Source organism: Danio rerio, chromosome 5 (assembly GCF_049306965.1).
Source record: "Danio rerio strain Tuebingen ecotype United States chromosome 5, GRCz12tu, whole genome shotgun sequence".
Taxonomy (NCBI): domain Eukaryota; kingdom Metazoa; phylum Chordata; class Actinopteri; order Cypriniformes; family Danionidae; genus Danio; species Danio rerio.
Genome location: NC_133180.1, coordinates 55,577,110 through 55,593,929, shown reverse-complemented (window position 1 = coordinate 55,593,929; position 16,820 = coordinate 55,577,110). Strand labels below are relative to the sequence as shown.

Below are 16,820 nucleotides of genomic sequence, written 5' to 3'. Positions count from 1 at the left end.
GTGCTCTAGCTTCCCCCACAGTCTAAAGACATGTGCTAAAGGGGAATGGAATAAGCTAAATTGGCCGGAGTGTATGAGTACAATTGAATGTGTATGGGTGATTCCCAGTACTGGCTTGCAGCTGGAAGGGCATTAGCTGTGTAAAATATGTGCTGGATAAGTTGATGATTCATTCCGCTGTGGCGATCTCTGATTAATAAAGGGATTAAGCCAAAGGGATATGAATGATGTTCTACAAAATGCAATGTTTAATTTAAAATCTGTTTAATTTCTATTACTAGAAAAGCAGACTCTCAACAGAGTTTAAATTAGGTTATATAATATTTATACAAGAACAAACCAATTGTTGAAAAAGAAAAGCAATTAATTAAGGGATTTAGGCATTATTTTGTACCTTATTTGTGCCTAAATTAAACAGTGTCTCCCACGAACAAAACAGCACATGACACCACAAACGGCCTCCTTTTACATATTCACATCAGAGCACTTGTTCTGCATTACAGACTGACAGAAACACCAAGCTTATACTGGCAACACACAAATGCACACAAAATTTGTCCAAAAAAAAAAAAAAATGACATACAGGTTTATGAGAGTCTAAGCACTGTACGGTTTCAGGCCATCTGCAATGCAAATAAACACACGCAACCGCTGAACAGCAGGTGTGAGAGCAGTTGAATCAGCTTTTGTCATAATGACCTGAGGGAAAATTCATATTTTGAGTCGGTTATAGAATGTGTGTGTTCAGTCACGATGATGAGCTGCTTCACACGGTATAGAAGACCACACTTAGAATATCACACATTTAATATCCATTGTTTAGTAGAGACTGATCTTATTTATTGCTTTTTTTAATTAGTATAAATATTTTAGATTAACTTTTTATGACAAGAATAACATGGAAATGTAGAAAAACAATAAACAACAAAAGAATAAAATACAAAATTTTCTACCTCCTATTATAAGTTACTGTTCCACTCAAACTCAAAACCCCGTACACACGCAAACTCACACACGCACATACATACAAAGGCACGCATGGGAACAGTCATATTCAAATGCAAATGTACGTTCTCTTGCAGTTGAAAATTAATCAACTGTAACATTCACCATCAAAACATTTTTCTATTAAGAAATGCAAGCAATCGGGAAGTAGTGTATGAGTGTGAATGAGTGGGTATGGATGTTTTCCAGTGATGGGTTGCGGCTGTATTTGCTGCATAAAACATATGCTGGATAAGTTGGCGGATCATTCCGCTGTGGCGACCCCAGATGAATAAAGGGACTAAGCTAAAAAGAAAATGAATGAATGAACATTTCCCATTATTCATTCATTCATTCATTTTCTTCTCGGCTAAGTCCGTTTATTAATCCGGAGTCGCCACAGCGGAATGAAACGCCAACTTATCCAGCTTGTTTTTACGCAGCGGATGCTCCTCCAGCGGCAACCCATCTCTGGGAAACATCCACACACACACACACTACAGACAATTTAGCCTACCCAATTCATATCTACCAAATGTCTTTGGACTGTGGGGGAAACCGGAGCACCCAGAGGAAACCCATGCGAATGCAGGGAGAACATGCAAACTCCACACAGAAATGCCATATCTATGTGTATAAAGTAGCTTTTGTAAATTGAATTTGATACACACACCAAAATGGGACATCATACAAATGACATATACAAATTTAGAGTGTTCAGCATAAATGAGTATACCCCATTTTGAAAACATATATTTTATCCACTTCTCAGGAAATATAAGGAATAATGGTGGGTGCATTTAAACAATACAATTTTCTTAAACAGTTATACGCATTAAAATAAGAGTTTGATCACCAAACATCTTTAGGAATAAAAAGAGAATTCATTTAAATTAAAAAAAAGTCATTGTAAAAAAAAAAGACTTCTCCTGATTTTTCCTGTTTATTAAAATGTTATTTTATATTTTCGTCTAAAATATTTAGTTTTGTGTCATAATTTTTGGAAATTGATTTTAAGTTGTTTTTTTTTTTTGTGAGATTAGTTTTTGCTTTTGCTACTGACTAATCTAATGTATATGCACAAATATTATTGTAAAACATCCTGAAGAAAACATAATTTAAAATAGAGATCTGTGAGGGGTGTGCTCATTTATTATTTATGTTGAGCACTGTATACTACTTTGTTTTGTTTTGTCCCAAATGTTTTGGGACAATCCCTTAAACATTTAATTTAGATGTTCGAATCACTTTAGGTGTATAAAATCAGGTTTTTATGCATGCAGACTGCTTCTACAAACATTTGTGAAAGAATGGGTTGCTCTATGGAGATCAGTGAATTCAAGCATTGCCTCCTGTGCAAAAAGTCCATTTGTGCAATTTCCACAGTCAACTTTTACTGGAATAACAAATTAAAAGCAACAGTAAACAACAGCAACTCAGCCATGAAATGTTAGGCCGCTTCAAACTCACAGAGTAGGATCATTGAGGTGTACAGCGAGCACAAGTCATCAACTTTTCTTCGGAGTCAAACGAGACCTGCATTAAGACCACATAGACAAACTTCATGTGGACTCGAGATTAGCTCAGGAATAGTGCATAGAGAGCTTTATGGGTTTCTATGGCCAAGCAGCTACATCCCATGCCTTGCATTACAAAGTGCAATACAAAGCAGTAGATGCAGGAGTATAAAACACAACGCCATTGGACTCTAGAGGCAGAATGTGATCTCTGAAGTGATGAATCACACTTCTCTGTCTGACAATTTCAAGGGCTGAAACTGTTACTTGGTGGTTGTCAGGAAAATAGTACTCGCCTGACTGCACTGTGCCAAGTGTAAAGTTTGATAGAAAGGGGGTTACGATGTGATGTTGTTTTTCAGAGACTGGGCTTGGTGCCTTATGCAGAGTTCAAACTGCACCATTTTAGCACGAGTTTTATGAAATCACAGACAAACACCCAAAATCAGAGGCAAGCTGATGCTTGTTCACACAAGTGACAGTCGCACAGTGTGAATTATCAAAGATGTGATGTGAGACAATTGCCAATGTGTTGCTGATGTCCGTGAAATATTTGGAATGCTAAATATCTGGACCTGTCAACGATTCAAAGCCATCATGTTGAAATGAGACTGAAAAACACATCAGCGATAGCTTACAACCAATAAAAGAGCGTGATAACAATAACATTTAGTAAAGTTTCACAAACTAATTTCGGAAGGAGCACATGATAGGGTTGACTGCAGCTGATTTTTATCACTAAAAACTAACTAGCCAATCGGATCATTACAAATTTAAAATAAATATCCAGTCTAAACTTTATTCCTCAACTTTTATTTTTCCCATCCATCCTTTCTGCTCCCTCCTTAAGTGTAAGATCGGGCGATATGGTGGCTCAGTGGCTAGCACTGTTGCCCCACAGCAAGAAGGTTGTTGGTTCAAACACTGGCTGAGCCAGTCAAAACTCTCAGAGCGAAGTTTGCATGTTCTCCTCATGTTTGCATGGGTTTTCCCCGGGTATTTCGATTTCCTACCACAGTCAAGACATGTAACAAAAAAAGTTGCAAAGACCTATTATGTAAACACTGGCACAGTTGTCAGTCTATTTTTGGGAAGTTATCGAGAACTACCTGATCTCGTATCCCTCCTAATGCGACAGTGCGAGCTACTGAGCCACTGTGCTACAAATTACTTAATGCATAAAATACTTATTGCAGAGTACCATTTTACTCTTGCATGAAGTTTAGCTTTTTTCTGTAAACAGAAAAAGCAACTGGATGCTACCACAGATAGTCATGCATTGTGAAAACAACAACCCAACATTTTTTGAAAATTATGCTGTGTGAGCTCACCACAAGTCCAAGTAAAAGTGAGTCCTAATGCTTCAGCATGCCATTATCATTCTCCCAACTTAGCGTAACAAGTGCACAAAGCAAGGTAAATAAACATGAATTAGAGAGTTTGGAAAGGAGGAGAATGACTGACCTGCACAGAGTCCTGACTTCAATCTAACAAAACACATATGGGATAAATTAGAGCAGAAAATGTGAGCCAAGTTTTCTCATCCAAAATCAGTTCCTGACTTCACAAATATGCTTTTCGAAAAAAAAAAAAAAAAATCCCACACACCTTTAAACACCATTCTAAACCTTGTGGAAAGCTGTTGAGCAGTTGAAGCTGTTATAGCTGCAAATGGAGGCCAATTCCATATTAAAGTCTACAGATTAGCATTGAGATTTCATAATAGGCACTGTAATGTTATAGCAGAGAAAGCTAAAATGCGATCCAAACGCTGCTATCTCCACAGAGCTTGTTCTGTTTCTGTTTGGGCATCCGAAGGAGACGACACAAAAAGAGAAGTGCTTACAATGTAATTTGAATTATGTTGCAGAGAAATATATTAAAAAAAAGCAAACATTTGACAAAAAACAGCTTCAAAAATCTGTTCCGGTTCAGTGCTGCTCTAACAATAATAGAAGTAGCTGTGGATTGTGAGCCACAACCTGTAAATATTTCATTTGTTAAAATTGGTCTATACATTCATAGTTTCTAGTGTTAACGATATGTTGTGGCAAGGACGTAAGCAAGGATGTAAACAATGGGAAATGCTGTTTTGCACAGTTAAAAAATTAGCTGCAAATGCATATTTATCTGTCAAACCCCTGTACACAACCACAAGCTTTTCCAGCACTGCAGTGTCTCTCTATGCAGCCGTTTTTCCTGCTTTCTACATCTCAAATACCCAACTCGCAAAAGATATGTGAACGTTTCATAGTACTTACACATGCTCACACATTCTGTCTGATTCAGGCTCAAACTGAAATGGCTACACTGACTGACAGTATTTATACAGCAGAGACAGCTCATGCTAGCAGAGGCGTAAATGGACGTGGCGCTTTTCCTGGTGACATGGAGCCGATTAGACCAATCAGAGCCTTTTGAGGCCGGCCTTTCAGAGGAACTAGGAAATATGACAGTCATTTTAATGTTAGCTGAGTAGCTGTAAATAATCAAAGTAAGATATATGTAAAAAAAAAAATAAAACGTTTACAAATGAAGCATGAGCAAACATTGCTTTGCATCCTATAAACACAACCAAGCCTGCAAAATACACTCTGGACCATCCTTTTAAAATATAGTAAATTTCAGATTTAAACAGATATAGAAGACAGCTTATTTGACAGTTCCCTAACAATACAGTCTGGCTCATTCTTGAACAGCCAAACAATAAACAACATCAATATTAGAAGCACCTAGCCTTGTTTATACAGGGGAATGAACTATTACTGCAGCTCTGTGTAACACAAACACTTTGCTGCTTTAAAGCCATTATTAATGAAATATCAACTGCATTAAGGCAGACAAACTTCTCCAGAAACATTACTGATCATATCTTGACATCTGCTTAAAATAGAAGAGATGAAGTTTGGCCTTTTTGAAAATCAACGTCAATTCGAGAAAAAAAAAAAACACTCAAATGAAACAGTGACAAAGCAATCACAGTCTAAATGCTTGAAAGCTTATAATTTCCATCCCTTGGAGCCTGAATTAGCATACACTTACAACCCAATGGGATATATGTCCAAGACATATAAATAATCAACAGCAGATTTTATTATTTCATTAGGACACTGTTATGCATTTAAATACAATCAAGAGGTCAGCAAGCAGAACATATTGTGACTGCTTTTGTATCCAACATTTGCATTTACATTTACAGTTACATTTAGTAATTTAGCCGACACTTTTATCCAAAGCGACTTATACAAATGAGGACAAGGAAGCAATTTACACAACTATAAGAGCAACAATGAAAAAGTGCTGTAGGCAAGTTTCAGGTGTGTAAAGTCTAATAAGGAAAGCATTAGTAATATTTATTTATTTATTTATTCATTTATTTATTTATTTTTTTTGTAGTTAGTGGAGGAGTCAGAGAGGGAGTTACATATTAGTAAGAAAAGTGGAGACTAAATAGTTTTTAGTCGCTTTTTGAAGACAGCGAGTGAGTCTGCCGTTCTGATGCAGTGAGGGAGTTCATTCCACCAACTGGGCAGATTGAGCGCGAGCGTTTGGGAAAGTGTTTTCTTCCCTCTTTGGTATGGAACCACGAGGCGACGTTCATTCACAGAACGCAAGTTTCTGGACGGCCTATTAATCTGCAGAAGTGAGAGCAGATAAGAAGGGGCGCAGCCAGAAATCGCTTTGTAAGCAAACATCACTGCTTTGAATTTGATGCGAGCAGCAACTGGCAGCCAGTGCAAACGAATGAGTAGCGGAGTGACATGTGCTCTTTTAGGTTCGTTAAAGACCACTCGTGCTGCTGCATTCTGAAGAATCTGAAGAGGTTTGATAGAGTTAGCTGGGAGCCCGGCTAGTAGAGAGTTGCAATAGGTAGTCCAGTCTGGAAATTATTTGAGTCGATTTACCTCACATCAATTCAAATAATATAAGCTACTTTGGCTGGTTGTCCAAGTAAACAAAGCGAGCTCAACATGTTGCTTTTTGAGTCATCATTATACTCACAAGAAGCAGACAAAATACAGCACAAATGATTGAGTTGTTTGTGATAGGCATGCATGCAGTATGTACTTATGAGATACTGTATAAAGAACTGTTTGTATCAGACAGCTTGTTTACAGATGTGCATGTGTGAACAGTATATATTTTGCACATACAGTATATATAATCTCAAAACTGCAGTTGAAGTCAAGTTCAAGGGATTAAGCATTCAGCGTTTTCCAGCACAGACAGTCATGAGAGGCCTTATGTAACCCTCCCTAGATCTATTTACAGTCTCTCAGGCTGACAGCCTCTCTGGACGGCCTCACTCCTCTCTGGGTGTTTAAGTTGCTTGTAAACAGAGGATAAAATCAGCACCAGGCATACTTTTGATCTCACAGTACATACACAAAAACCTTGGTATACTGATAAAACTTAAGTATCTAAATGCACCAAATGAGGGTGGATTCAGTGTCCAGCAAATCTACTTCAACCCAACATTGTGGCAACTGTCACACTATAGTACAACCCCAAATCAGAAAAAGTTGGGACAGTATGAAAAACACAAATAAAAAAGAAAGTTCTAAAATTACTTTGACTTGTATTTCATTGCAGACAACAACATTATTTAATGTTTTCCCTGTCCTTTATTATTTTATTTTATTTTTTTTATTTTTTGGTTCTTGCAACACATTTAAAAAAAAAGTTGGAGCAGTCAAGCATTTACAACTTTATATTGTTGCCATTTCTTTTCACAACACTTAAAAGACGTTTATTAACTGAAGACACCAAGTGATGAAGTGTTTCAGGTGTAATTCTGTCTCATTCTTCCTGCAAACAAGTCTTAAGGACATCAAAAGTGCAGGGTCTTCACTGACGCATTTTGTGCTTTAAAATGCGCCACACATTCTCTATAGGAGATAGGTCAGGACTGCAGGCTGGCCAGTCAAGTACCGGTATACTCTTCCTCTACAGCCAGGACTTTGTAATGTGTGCAGAATGTGGTTTTGCAATGTCTTGTTGAAATATGCATAGGTTGTTCCTTCTGAAAAGAAGGCAGCATATTGCGCCCCAAAATCTTAATGTACTTTTCAGCCTTTGCCAAGGGCACTGACACAACCCCATTCCATGAAAGATCATGGCTTTTGGACTTATTGCTGGTAACAGTCTGGATGATCTTTCTTTTTTAGTCCAGAGCACACAGCATCTATTTCTCCCCCAAAAAACCTGAAACACTGATTCATCTGACCACAGTACAAGTTTCCAAAGTGTGATGGTCTATCCCTGAGCCCACAAAAGTCAACGTCACTTCTGGACACTGTTAACATAGGGCTTCTTATTGGCACAGTACAGTTTTCACTGGTCTTTGTGGATGTAACTGCATATTGTGATACTTGACAAAGGTTTGCCAAAGTATTCCTGAGCCCATGCACTTATAGATGAATGACAATTCTTAATGCAGTGCCACCTGAGGGAGCAAAATTCATGGCTGTTCAGCTTAAGACTTTCACCCTGTTCCTTGAATCTTTTATATATGTTATGCACTACTGAAGGTAAAATATCCAAATCTGTTTTTATCTGTCTTTGAAGTACATTGTTTTGTTTTTTTTACACATTTCAATCATTTTGTCACGTATTTGTTGGCAAACTGATGATTATCAGCCCATCTTTGGTCCTAAAGGCCTAGTCCTTTCTTGGATTCTGCTTTTGTACCAAATCATAATTACAATCATCTTTTGACATCACCCGTTTCAAACAACATAATTATTTACTAATTATAATTACATCACCTGTTTCAAACCACATAATTATTTAACCAATATACCTGATCACTAGTGCTTAACTGCTTCTGTCCCAACTTTTTTGTAATGTGTTGCAGGTCTGAATGACAAGAAAAGATGAAGTTGACCAGACAAAACATGAAAAATGTTGCTTTCGTATTGTCTGCAATAAAATATATAATGAAAGTCGAACTAAATTTGAAAATCACTACTTTTTTATTTGCATTTTCCATACTGTCACAACTTTTCTGTTTTTTTTTGGGGGGGGGTTTGTAAGTTCTTATTTCATAATATTAGTTAATGGATAAGCTATCATGAAAATGTGAGCAATATATATATATATATAAGTGGTTATTTAATAAAAAAATTATGTGTATCCAGATGGTTTTTACTGTAAAATAAACCTATAAAATAAAAAAATAAAAATAATGACAATAAGTAATGTTTATTTAAAAAATGATGTATTTATTCACTTTTGAAGTACAGCACAAACCCATCAATCAGAGCCAAGGAGCACTCGCTTAGCAAAATCTGGAATTCAAACCTTTTGAAATGCAAAGTGAAATCCACACATGATCGGACGGAAAGTAAAGCTTCATTTGGGAAAAACAATACACACTTTAGATACAGAGCCTTACTAGAAAACTGTTAAATGCATGATACTAACAGACTAACAACGCTTCTGTCATCAGTAACACCACTCTGAATTAGGATCCTTGTCCTAGTTTGCTGTTATTTTCCTTTTCTTATTTGTTTTCATTCAGGCTTTATAGAAGTGGTTGTTTATTTATTTTAATAGTTTTGTTTCATCTCCTAGTCTTCTATTTAATTTCATTTTGTTCTCATTTTCTACAGTTTAGCATTTCCTTTTAGTTTTATTTAGTTGTTTTTAGTGGATTCTTTACATTTATTTGGTGTGTATGTTCTTGTTGAGTTCCTTTGTGTTCCCTGCTTCTCCCCTGCCACCTGAGAGTCCCTGGGTTCTGGTTTCCTCTGCCTGACTTCTAGACCAGAACAGAGACTACCATCCTCTCTAGACGGTGCTCTACTGTGATTCATGTAAAGCCTTCACCAATCTCTGCCTGACCTGATCACTTCCTTTTCATTCCCCCAGCCAATAGTCACCTGTGGCTGGGATCAGCAGCTACCCGGCCCTGCACAACTTCCCTTGTTCACTTATTGGACTGTTACTTTTTGTTTACCTCACCACTCTGTCCTATGTCTGTCAATAAACCCCCTTGAATTTTCTCTACATTTGGGTCATCCAACTCTGAACCATTACACAAGCTGAAATGAACAAGAATGACAACATTTATGTGTATTTTCATATTTTAATTAATTTGGGATTTTTTAACGAATTTGGGCTAGGTCAGTTGGCATGTTCTCCTCATGTTGGCGTGGATTTTCTCCAAGTTCTCTGGTTTTCCCCACAGTCCAAAGACATGCACTATTGGTGAAATTAATAAACTGAATTGGCCATAGTGAATGTATGTGAATGTGAGATATATGGGTGTTTCCCAGTACTGGGTTGCAGCTGGAAGGGCATCAACTGTGTATAACAACACCAACCGGAATAGTTGGTAGTTCATTTCAATATGGCGACCCCAGACGAGTAAACCCAGATAGCAAACAAATGTGGGCCACTTTAGGCAGTTATGCAGCACTGGTGGTCTTCCTTCGGCACAGACAAATGAATGTGAGCCTGAAGTGGCCCACCTGTACAATGGCAAAGGGTGGCCAAAGATTAAAATTCATTTATGATCCATTTAAGGCAAAGATTTGAGACTTATAGCAAAATGTAATCTGAATGTGAGCCTAATGTGGCCCATGTGGAAAATGGTATATTTGGTCTATATGATCGAGGACAAATGTGGCCTAGTCATTTAAGGGTAATCTGGGTCTAAAGCTAAAGTGGCATATGTGTGCCACTTTTGGCAAATATTCGGCACAGTAAACTCTGGCTTATGCAGCCGTTAGCCTTTAGTGGCCCAGAGAACATATGGAAAATGTGGCCCAGTCGTCCTAAAACAAATGTGGGCCACTTTTGCAAATATTTGGTACAGTTAGCTCTGACTAATGTAGCTGTGAGCCTAAAGCAGCCCAGAGAAGATATGGCAAAAGTCACCATCATGGAGAAAAGTGATTGCTTTAGTTGGGCTAATAGCTCGGAACCTCTTAATATAAATTTATTTTGGGTTGTTGTAACTTTTAAGATCTTTGCTTGAAAGGTTTATTCAAATAAAATAAAATAAACAGTAAAATTAAGTGAGGCACTACCTGTGATGAAATAAAATAATTCACTGTTGTTAACCAATGTTTAACCCATTATTAGAAGTAACGTAATAACATGCTTGCACATGCCACAGAATTATAAAGGTTTAAAAGCTAAAAAAAAATCTATGACTCAACTTCTGCCAATTCTGACAATTAACAAAATGAATAAAAAACTCACAAACATCACAAACAGGATACTAAAAGTGACTAAATCAGCAATGTCACCATAAACAGCAGAATCAAAAGAAAATAATGAAAAGTGTAGCATCAGAAATCTATAGAATGTATTCATACTGCAATGCATGCTGGGATTTTTGTACTTTGCCACACCTAGCAAGTGTAAGTGTAGGCCAGATCTGGGCCAGAATAAAAGCAAACTGTGACCCAGAATAGGATCAGTTCTGGTTCAACTCTGGCTGCTATGTGATATTGCTATGGCTTAATTGTGGCCCAGATCTGGCAATCAGGAGCGGACCGCCCAAGTGCCATCATTCTATGCCAGGGGTGTCAAACTCAATCCCCTGAGGGCCGAACCCCTGCACAGTTTAGTTCCAACCCTGCTCCAACACGTTTACCTGTAGGTTTCATACAAGCCTGAAGGACTCAATTAGTTTGATCAGGTGTGTTTAATTAGGGTTGGAACTAAACTGTGCAGAGCTGCGGCCCTTTTGGAACTGAGTTTGACACCTGTGTTCTATGCGGTATGTGGTCTGGATGTAAGGGTGCTTTCACACCTACACTTTTGTTTCGGAACGTGTCTCGTTTGCCCAGTTAGCGCGGTTCGATTGGCATATGTGAACAGGGCAATCGCACTCTGTTCCGCGCCAAAGTAATCGCTCCGAGATCGCTTGAATGAGGTGGTCTCGGCTCGATTGAAACGAACCCTGGAGCGGTTCGATTGCAGTGAGAAAGCGATCCGATCCGAGCGCGGTTATATCACAGTGTTTATGGATATGTAATAGGCATATATGGCTATATGAAGAGAGAATTAGGAGTAGGGCGGGAAGTTTCGCGAGTCTCCGGATGCCCGCAAACGAGTGATGATCTCCCGGTAATCTCGCGTCTCTCTCCCAGTCCTCAAATAGGCATCGTCGCGCACCCTTCTCACCCCTCCCCACCGCGTCTCTCCTCAGACACGTCACGCGCGCGCACCCTGTCAATCACCACCAAACCACCACCTCTCCTGACAGCTGAGCGGGACGCTGCAAAATAAACCCTGACACTCTGACCAATGTGAGGATAGTTTACTCGCACGTGACTTGTTTTAGCTCTTTTGGTCCGATTAGAAACTTTACAGTGTGAAAGCGACCCGCTCCAAGAGCAAAGAGCAACAATGTAACAATTTTAATCTCTGTTTCGGAACAACTGAATCGATTCACAGGTGTGAAAGCACCCTAAGTCTCTGGTTTGGACCGGATTTGAGCTACATGAATTTTGCTAGCTGGTAAAGGACTAAGCCACAGAAAAATTAATGAACGATTGAATGAAAAATCTTGAAAAAAAATGGTTCACTAATTTATAAAATCGCAATGAAGACGTTTACAGTAATAACCACAGGTACTAGGTTTTCAAACATCTTCAAGAATAAATTAACTTGAATGAATGAATTTCTCCTGTTTTCTAAGTTTTCCATGTTATTTTGACCAGCAACTTACTATGCAACCTCTGCTACATATCTTTACAGGGCTGTTTACACCTAGACACTTCATGCTTTTTTTCTAATTGGAAAGTTAGCTTATCAAGAAAAGGACAGTACTTGCCCTCTGAAATGCATTATAAATGAATACCACTTGAGAAGGTCGTCTGGGATGCATTCCAGATGAAACTGCACACATCTAAATGCATATAGTTCTTGAAACCATGTATGCAAATTTCTTTCCAAAAATCTAAGAATATATGTTTTAATGCACACACAGCCCCCCATATTGACAGAAAAACTTTTTTGCAGATTTATTAAAAAAGAAAAACTGAAATATCACATGGTCCTAAGTATTCAGACCTTTTGCTGTGACACTCATATATTTAACTCAGCTGCTGTCCATTTTCTCTGATTATCCTTGAGATTGTTCAACAGCTTCATTTGAGTCCAGCTGTGTTTGATTATATTGATTGGACTTGATTAGGAAAACCACACACCTGTCTATTTAACCCTTACAGCTCACAATGCATGTCAGAGCAAATGAGAGTTGTGAGGTCAAAAGAACGTTCGAGGTTACTAAAGTAACCCTTCGTTCCCCGAGGAGGGGAACGGAAGCACTATAAGTGGATTTGATTGTAAAATCCACGCATTGGGAGGTTCGGTTCAGAAGCTACTCGTCTGAAAGAGTATTGAACGGGCCAATTAAGAATGAATTGGCAGCGCAAGCCTGCGCAGGTGAGCGGCATAAGCAATCAACTGAGTATATAAGCTCACCTGGCGCCAGCAGACGCTATCCTTTTTAAGCTGAAGAGACTTTCAACAGCTAAGGGACAGTCATTATGGCGACGGAGTATAGTGCTTCCGTTCCCCTCCTCGGGGAACGAAGGGTTACTTTAGTAACCTCGAACGTTCCCCTTCGGGGGGAACTTCAGCACTATAAGTGGATTTGATTGTAAAATCCACGCATTGGGAGCCCATTGAAAGCGCCATAATGACTGCACCTTACCAACACCCCCGATGAGGAGATAGTCAAGCAAGCGTGACGCACCCACATCATGGGGGGCGCGGTCCTCCAACGTGTCCCTGGCCCTAATTTATCCTACTTCAACAGAAGTTTTACGGATTTAGATATATTCTTTGGGAAGTCGTGAGCATCTAGATAATTCTAGGAAAATACGACAGTACGTTGGGAAGCGTGCAATCCCGATAGGGAGGACGCTGCGGAGGCCATGCGTTACCCAAGGGGGGATAGATGGCAGAATTTACATATGGACTAGCCCTAAAAAGGGGGAGTACGCATAGCAAAAGAGTGGTTAGCGGGGAGGGAAGACACGGGTCCGCCCAGGGGGGGGGACTTAACCGTGGCTGAATAAGCATATGGGATCGCCTAGTGGGGACCACGCATAGCAGGCACCTTTACCCAAAACGCGGGCTGACCAGCGGGCAGACCTACAACGTAGTGGGCCAGCAAGTGACTCCTCCGCTGAGTCAGTGCTGGGGGCCACGGAGGAATCTGCAGGGCTCACCTGACGGGGAACTTTACTGACAGATAAAAAGGCGCACGTATCTCCGTGTTAGGGAAAATGGCGCAGCAAGCGTGTTTCAACACCCTACCGAATTGTTTCCTCAATCACCAAGGGTTACCTAATACCCTTGAGGAAACCGGCTCCACTCGCAGATTGTAAAACCTTGCAAATGTGTTGGGTGTCACCCAGCCCGCAGCTCTACAGATGTCTGTTAGAGGGGCGCCGCGTGCGCGCGCTCGAGAGGATGCGAAGCTCCGAGTGGAGTGCGCACGCGCTCTCGGGGGACACGGCTCATCTCGGCTCTGATAGTGAAAGAAAGGCATCCACAATCTAGTGGGAACTTATTTCGGTACGGCACTTCCCTGCTGCCGACCGCTATAACAGACGAAGAGCTGCTCAGATGATCTAAACTCTGAGTGCGGTCCGGATAATACGCAAAACGCGAACTGGACAATAAAGAAGGGCTGGGTCTGCCTCCTCCAGGGCAGCGCTTGCAGGCTCACTACCTCGTTTTAAACCGAAGTGGTAGGAACCTTGGGCACATATCGCGGGCGGGGTCTCAGGACGTGAGAGAAGCCAGCCCAATTACAGGCACGAGTCACTGACCGAAAAATGCCTCCGGGTCCCCGACCCTCTAATCGATATCAACGCGACCAGCAGAGCTGTCTTCAGGGACAGAAATATACTGAGTCGAGGATCGAAGGGATCTGACGCGGCTTGTGTAGCGAGGGCGAGATCCTAAGAGGGCATGAGAGGGGGCGGGGTGGATTAATTCGCTTAACGCCCCTGAGGAACCGGATGATGAGGTTATGCGTTCCCACGGTGCTGCCAGCCACCGCGTTATGAGAGCGGAGATGGCAGCCACATAACCTTGAGTGTGGAGGGCGACAGCCTGCTCTCCAACTTCTCTCGGCGTAAAGAAAGCACAACGCTGATCTGGCAAATTACGGGGGTCTTCTCAGCGAGAGACACACCATTCAGTGAATAGACTTCACGTCAGGGCATAGGCGCGCTCGGGGAGGGGGCTCTAGCCCAAGTGACGGTATTAGCCACCGCAATCAGAGGTTACCTAAGTCTTCCTCGCGTCTAAAAATCTCCAAAGATCGGCGAGGGTGCCAGGTGGTGCCCTGTCCCTGAGAGAGTAGGTGCTCTCTCGAAGGGACTGCCAGGGGAGGGCTATCGCGAGGGAGAGCTCTGACATCCAGGTCCGGTTGAGCCAGAGGGGCGCAACCAGTAACCTGTTCCTCGTCCTCCCTGACCTTGCACAGTAACTGCGCGAGCAGGCTCACTGGGGGAAACGCGTATTGCGCGTGCCCCGAGGCCAGCTGTAAACCAGTGCATCCGTGCCGAGAGCACTCGGTCAGGGAAAGAACAACTGGCAATGAGCGATCTCGGGGGAAGCAACAGATCGATCTGGGCTTCCCCGAATCGCGCCCATATCAGCTGAACAGACTTGGGGTGGAGTCTCCATTCTCCAGGACGCAAGGCTGCTGTGAGAGCGCATCGGCTGCACGGTTGAGCTTGCCTGAATATGAATGGCGTGCAGCGATTTCAGCCGCGGATGACTCCAGAGGAGCAGACGGCGGGCGAGCTGAGACATGCGGCGAGAGCGCATACCCCCTATACGGCTGATATACGCCACCGCCGCCGTACTGTCCGTCCTGACCAGCACGTGTTGCCGCTCCAACACCGGAAAAAAACGGTGGAGAGCGAGGAACACTGCCAACAGCTCCAGGCGATATGCCAATGCAACTGGGTACCTTCCACAGGTCCGCAGCCGCATGCCCGCAACGCACAGCCCCCCAGCCCGTGTTGGAAGCGTCTGCTGAAACGACAACAAGACTGGACGCCTGTTCTAGAGACACCCAGGCCTGTAGGAACGAGGGGTCGCTCCAAGGGCTGAGGGCGCGGCGACACAGCGCAGTAACAGAGACTCGGTGTGCGCGCGCGTGCCATGCGCGTCTGGGGACTCGATCGTGAAGCCAGTGCTGAAGTGGTCTCATATAGAATAATCCGAGCGGCATGAAGCGGCTGCGGATGCCATATGCCCCAGGAGCCTCTGAAATAGTTTCAGTGGGACCACTATTTTACTGTCGAGCTCTCTCAGACAGTACAGCATCAGCTGAGCGCGCTCTCCGGAGAGGCGCGCTGCCATGGTGACCGAGTCCAGCTCCAGCCCGAGAGAAGAGATCCTCTGCACGGGGGCGAGTTTGCTCTTTTCTCGGTTGACCTGAAACCCCCACAGGTGGAAGTGCCAGAGCACTTTGTCTCTGTGCATAATCAACTCTGTGCATAATCAAAAGAGAGGGCAAAATTCAGCCAGTCGTAAAGAAATTGAGTATGCAGATGCCCGCGAGCCGAAGGGGCGCTGAGGCACCCTCCGCGGGCTTGGTGAGGACCCGCGGAGACAGAGAGAGCCCGAAGGGGAGGGCTTTGTATTGCCAAGCTCGACCTTCAAACGCAACCCGCAGAAACTGTCGGTGGCGAGGAAGAGTGGAGACATGGAAATACGCGTCCATCAGGTCTAATGCTGCAGACCAACCCAGAGGACGAACGCACCGGAGGATGCGCTTCTGCGTGAGCATTCTGAACGGCAGCTTGTGCAGGCAGCGGTTCAAAACGCGCAGATCTAGGATTGGCCGTGACCCACTGCTCTTTTTGGGCACGATGAAGTGTGGGCTGTAAAACCCGCTCTCCATCTCGGCTGGAGGGAGCGGCTCGATTGCATCCTTCGCCAGGAGGACAGCAATCTCCTCTCGCAAGACAGGGGCGGACAGGGGGCTGACCCTGGTGAATACACACCCGTGACTTGGGGGGCCGTTTCGCGAACTGAATCGCATAGCCGAGTCTGATTGTGCGTATGAGCCACCGCGAAGAGCTGGCCCGCGCTAACCAGGCAGGCAGAGCTCTCGCTAATGGACTCATCGCTACAATCGCTGACGTACCAGCAGTGGGGCAGCGCGGAGTGGGTGTGCTGATCCGGGAAGCTCACGGGTCCCACGGAAAAGCTGGAGGTGAGATATTTGCTCTAACTCCAAACCCGAGCTCCGGAGGGGAGGCTCGAGGGGTGGGAGAAAGGAGACCGTCCTCCCAGCGCTCGTGAGCCACTGGCGAAACGCAC

At 42.6% G+C, this 16,820-nt stretch overlaps 1 protein-coding gene across 6 annotated transcripts in view; it reads right to left on the bottom strand.

The window, feature by feature from the left end:
- The window catches only part of rasgrf2b (Ras protein-specific guanine nucleotide-releasing factor 2b), a 140,739-nt gene that overhangs the window by 79,386 nt on the left and 44,533 nt on the right, over positions 1–16,820 (bottom strand). The window contains exons 1-2 of one of the 6 annotated variants that reach the window (XM_073950394.1): positions 4,763–4,934; positions 3,966–3,988 (exon numbers count right to left, since the gene is read on the bottom strand). The exons of the other annotated variants lie outside the window; for them this stretch is intronic. The gene's annotated coding sequence lies outside the window, so the exon portion shown is untranslated. Of the gene's footprint in view, positions 1–3,965; positions 3,989–4,762; positions 4,935–16,820 lie in introns of those variants that run through there. 6 annotated transcript variants of the gene reach the window in all.